Source organism: Diabrotica undecimpunctata, chromosome 11, assembly GCF_040954645.1.
Source record: "Diabrotica undecimpunctata isolate CICGRU chromosome 11, icDiaUnde3, whole genome shotgun sequence".
Lineage (NCBI taxonomy): Eukaryota > Metazoa > Arthropoda > Insecta > Coleoptera > Chrysomelidae > Diabrotica > Diabrotica undecimpunctata.
In genome coordinates, this window is record NC_092813.1 from 21,759,307 (window position 1) to 21,765,306 (window position 6,000).

Consider the following 6,000-nt stretch of genomic DNA (forward strand, 5'->3'; position numbering starts at 1 on the left):
ATATACCTTAAACAAAACCTTCTCAAAATTTATCCCAGAAATTCAATCCCCAATAGTAGGGAACACCCTTATGAACTTAATTCACTTTTGAGTCAACAAAAACTTTAGTTTGTGTAACTTCAAATACAATGCTCATAATAATTAAAATCCCTATGCTTCATGAAATTCCTTACACTACCTATAAAATCTACCCCATTCCAAAAAAAGATCATGTTATGATTCTGCCACCTGCAAGCTACTATACAAATAATAAATGGTTCGACACTTGTATAGGACAAGGCGATAACATAGTTTGTTTCAACTATGTACAATCCAAATGTAACATACTCAATGTAGATAATTACACAAAAACATTAATCACATAGAACTTTTTCCAAGAGACCAGCAAAGTCATATTGCTAGGAATAGTTTACCCGATGAGAATCCAGCAGATAGAAATTAATTCAACCAGCCTCTTGACGACAGATGTGCCAATAATGATTGAAGACGTCACGAGACATTTCCATTCCAAAAATTGTTCCAATAACATTGATACCAAACCATGAGATGAAAATCGAAAAGTTAACAATCCCAGAGACACATGGCCAAATTTAACCACTAGATACCATAGAAGTACTACCCCGATTATCAATAGGACTGAGCACCACTTCTGTTATAATATTTTTACCTATTTTAGCTTTCCTGATAATCTTCCTAATTAAGAAAAGAAATCCAAAATCCTATTTGGAGAAAAATTGCATCCTGCCCAGATCCAGATATTGGACGAGCTGATAGCCGAAGTAACCAAAAATTCGAGGACGAAGTCCCAACCAATGGAGGGAGGGGAAATAAGCTCCCCTACTATTAAGAATCAGCAGATTCCGATGTCCGATGTTATAAAAAGGAAGAAATCAATATTTTTATCATTATTGTAATTATTACGTTTCAATAGTCACGTTTAATCATTAAATGTAGTATTTTGTATAGGTCGGTTATATTTATTTGAGAAAAATGCGATAAGCAGCACTATGATCAGTGAGGAACAGAATAGTGTTGTGAATTTATTAAAAGGTTCAATATTTATAACACTTACGGATTTAATTTATTTCTTTATTTATATTAACTTATCTGACAATAATTTATTATATCCGTACGTACAAATTCGCGAGCGCGGGTCTTGAGTATTAACTGGCCCTCCATATAAAAATGTTGTATTTATATACGAAATCCTGATATACTAGAACAGCATCGAAAGATCGAGAAGCTTAGCCGGCTCATTCACCATAATTTTGGTTCTAGACTTCCACCGAAATTTCTACAATAAAACAGAATAATTAGTCATAAAAGTTAGGCCAGTATATTTATCGTAACATTGCCCCCCTCTTAAAAGATGGTTCCTCCTGGAACCTTGTCGGGACTGGAACCGGAACTGTATGCTGGTATCGGCAACTGGACCCTCTTTTACAACTTCCAGTTGTATAAAAATGACAAGGGACGGTTTTCTCTCCGCACCAGTAACTATGCGGATTGCAACAGACTAACACCTGGACTTCGGTGTCTTTAAAGATCTCCTCCACCATATTTCGGATAACTCTCCAATCTAATTGGCGGCACTCCAACTTTGGCATGGCTAACTTTTGCACGTCGGACTCTAGTACGTGCCCTCTCAATTGAAGTAAGGCTTCCCATACATCTCGGTAGGTAGGTTGGTCACGGGCAGTGTCTTTTGTTACCAGGTAGAAAAGGTAACGTGATGCATCTTGGAGTTTCAAGGTTTTACCGGGAGCTGGCACTTGGCATTGAAGTTCTGCAACTCGACCAAACTTCCTTCGAAAGACGGATGCCAACCCTGGTGCGTCTTTGATACTGGCCGGGATGGTAAGGGCCAGCGAGTAGTCATCAGGGAGCGCGAGTAGATCTTGCTTTTCTTCAGTGGTAACACCATGTCTCGCTTTACCGGTACCTCCATAGGCACCCATGAATTCCTCAAACGTGAGGTCAGACACATCTTGGACTTGGTTTACTTCCACTTCTTCATCTACGTCGTGGTCACCTTCGAAAGATGCCAACCGGTTATGGTGTACTATCATCGGCTTTCCCCTCGGAATCTTGCTTATTCGGTAGATGACATCGTTGATCTTCTCCATGATGAGGTATGGACCTTCCCAAAACTGCTGCAATTTGGGAGAACAACCTTTTCGCTTCTTGGGATTATACAGCCATACTTTGTCGTTCTTCTTAAAGCAACCCTTTTCGGCTTGTGTATCGTACCGTTTCTTCATTCGGTCGCTAGCGATCTGAAGGTGGGAACGGACCAACTCATGTACATCGTCCATTCTTCTTCGTAATTCGATCACATAATCTTCACCTGCTACATCTTCTCCAGGTCGACACCCAAACTCTAGATCACAAGGTAGTCGCATTTCGCGTCCGAATAGGACTTTCGCTGGTGTCTGGCCTGTTGATTCGTTAACAGCAGATCTGTAGGCCATTGTGAAGAACGGAAGGTATTGGTCCCAGTCTCGCTGATGATCGGACACCATCTTTGTCAAATATTTGCCAACTGTCCTATTCATCCGTTCTACCATACCATCAGATTGCGGATGATATGCTGTAGTTCTTGTTTTCTTCATGCCTAGTCTATCACATATTCCTTGGAATAGATCGCTTTCGAAGTTCCTGCCTTGGTCACTATGGATCTCCAAAGGCACTCCAAATCGGCTGATATATTCTTGGATCAACTTATCTGCAACGGTGGCGGCCTTCTGGTCTGGAAGTGCGTAAATCTCGACCCACTTAGTGAAGTAATCCATTACTACCAGCATGTACTTGCCTCCATTTTCACTTTCTGGAAATGGCCCAGCGATGTCCAAAGCTATTCTTTCAAACGGGCTTCCAACATTATATTGTCTCATAGGAGCTCTCCTTTTTCGGTAAGGCCCGTTACTCGTGGCACAAATAGTACATTTCTTACACCAGTCTTTTACATCGTCGGAACTGTTCATCCAATAAAACCGTTCCCGAATTCGCTGAAGGGTTTTCCTTACACCAAAATGCCCTCCCGATGGACTGTCGTGTAACTGACGAAGTACTTCGGCTATTCTGCTCTTTGGGATCACCAACTGTCTTCTCTTCTCTGAACCGTCATCATTTTCCAGGACTCGTTTAAGCAAGCCATCTTCGATGATAAATGAGTCCCACTGGGCCCAATACGTCTTAACTACTGAGCATAGGTTTGATATTTCCTGCCAAGGTGGTCGACGGTTTTCCTCTTTCCATTTTCGGATTTTCTGTATAACTGGATCTCTCTCTTGTTCTTCCCTTATCTTAGTAGGCGTCCAGTCGTCGTTGACAATCGTCGTTCTTAGCACTGCTGCTTCCTTGGATTCCGTTTTGTTGCAGTGGGAACACTCTGCGGGGCATGGCCTTCTGGAAAGAGAATCAGCATTTCTGTGGCTAACTCCGGCTCGGTGCTCAATCTTAAAATCGTATTCTTGGAGTCGTTCGATCCACCTGGCTATCTGACCCTCTGGATTCTTAAACTGCATCAACCACTTAAGGGCGGCATGGTCGGTTCGGATTAAAAACTTCCTTCCATAGAGGTATTGATAGAAGTGCTCTACTGATTTAACTACTGCTAGAAGTTCTCTTCTCGTGACGCAATAATTCCGCTCAGGTTTTGAAAGAACTTTACTAAAATATCCGAGGACTCGTTCCTGTCCTCCTTGAATCTGAGACAGCACTCCTCCAATTCCCACATTACTTGCATCCGTATCTAAGATGAACTCTCCTTCTGGCAGTGGATACCCCAAAATTGGTGCTGTTATTAAATGCTTTTTCAAGGTCTCAAAGGCATTTTGGCAGTCTGTATCCCAGCGGTAATCTCTTGCTTCCTCCGTAAGTCGCGTTAATGGCTTAGCGATATCTGCAAACTTCTTAATAAACCTCCGGTAGTAAGTACATAGTCCAAGAAAACTTCTCACTTGATGTTTGTCAGTTGGTTTTGGCCATTCCTTAATGGAATCGATTTTCCCCTTATCCACGGCCACTCCTTCTTTACTGACTATATGACCCAGATAATTGACTTTACCTTGAAATAGCTGGCACTTCTTGGGGTTTAGCATCAATTGGGCAGCTTTAAGTCGATTAAAAACGTTTTCTAAATTCCTCAAATGATCTTCGAATGTCTCCCCCAAGACGATTATGTCATCTAAATAAACCAGGCATGTTTTCCAAGATAACCCTCTCAACACATTTTCCATAAGCCTCTCAAATGTCGCAGGAGCATTACAGAGTCCAAATGGCATAACATTGAATTGCCACAATCCAGATCCTGTGGTGAAGGCTGTCTTTTCTTTATCTACTGGGTCCATTTCTACCTGCCAGTATCCAGACTTCAAATCCAAAGTAGAAAACAATTTACTTCCAGCCAATGTGTCCAATGTGTCATCGATCCGAGGCAGAGGATAACTATCTTTCTTGGTAACGTTGTTCAGCAAACGGTAATCCACACAGAACCTCGTCGTTCCGTCTTTCTTCTTAACCAGGACCACCGGAGAGACCCATGGGCTCGTAGAAGGTTCTATCACCCCGTCTTTCTTCATTTCCTGAACAATCGTTTCAGCTTCCTCTCTCTTCGCCTGTGGTAATCGTCGAGCTGTTTGACGAATTGGCTTAGCATTACCAGTATCAATTTTATGCTTAACAACGGTAGTCCTTCCCGTCTTTCCTCCTTTCGGTACGAAAATATCACGATACTGCCGAAGAAATTCCCTTAATTTCCTTTTCTCCATCTGATTTAGAGACTGTCCTGCAACTGCAACCATTTGGTCGAATTTATCGTTGGAATTATCAGATGTTGTCGCCTGACGGATTATGGATGTCACAGGTACACAAGTTCCTACTTTTGTCTCTTTCTTTATGGTCACTGGGTAGTCGTTGACATTGATAAGTCTCACAGGAATTTCCTTAGCCGAAGTCACCAATTCCTTTCCAATTATGATTCCACGGCCAACCTCATCGTCGTGGTTCCAAGGCTCCATCATAACAGGTCTCCCTTCGTCCACAAATCCCTGTAGCCGCGCTACTATGATCGTTTCGCTTCTCGCAGGCACGACTGTATCTTCTGTAATGGCTGCTTGCACAGTGTTGTCATTATGTGGATGGAGAAATACCTCCTCGTTGCCAACTTTGATTACCTTATTCTTAAAATCCAATTGGAATCCATGCATATTCATTACGTCCATTCCTAATATAACATCCTCTTCGATGTCAGCAACTATAACAGTATGGACGAACTTTTCTGCTCCAATTCCCAATTGTACCTGGATTTCTCCATGAATGTTGGCATTTTCACCTGTAGCGGTCCGAAGTCGCAACCTCGTTGGTAACAGTTTCTTACGGCTGTTTATAACTGTTGGACGTATAATGGTTCTGGTCGCTCCGGTATCCACCAACAACGTATGTCTTTTACCATTTATTTCTCCATCTACATATACACTATCTTCACGACACTTCAAAGAAGCTATTAGTATGAGAGGGTCTTTGGAAAAGTTTTGGGTCGAAGCTGCCCCCCTAAGGCTGACCCGTTCTAGTTTTCCTGATGGTGAGTTTCTTGATTTGCGTCGTACCTAGGGTGTTTACAGGAGCTTCGTACGTGTCCTATTTCGCCACAATTCCAGCATCTGATGGTCTTCGTTTTCTTATATGTCATGCTTTTCATCATATTAACGAGCTGGTCAAGTTTATCTTCATCTCCTTCCTCTTTTACAGTCCTAACTTTACTGTACCCGCCAGAGGCCTGCGTAGCTGACTCGTATTCGAGGGCGGCGGATAAGACATCAACCAGCGTCTTGTGACGAGCTAATCGTAGTGTTCTCTGCATTTCATGATCACGAAGACCATCAATAAACGTTTGAACGGCCAATTTTTCCATCATGTCTTCGGGAGCTGTTGGATAAGCATATCGTACTAATCTGGCAATATCTACCTCATATTCTTGAAGAGCCTCATCTTTCTTCT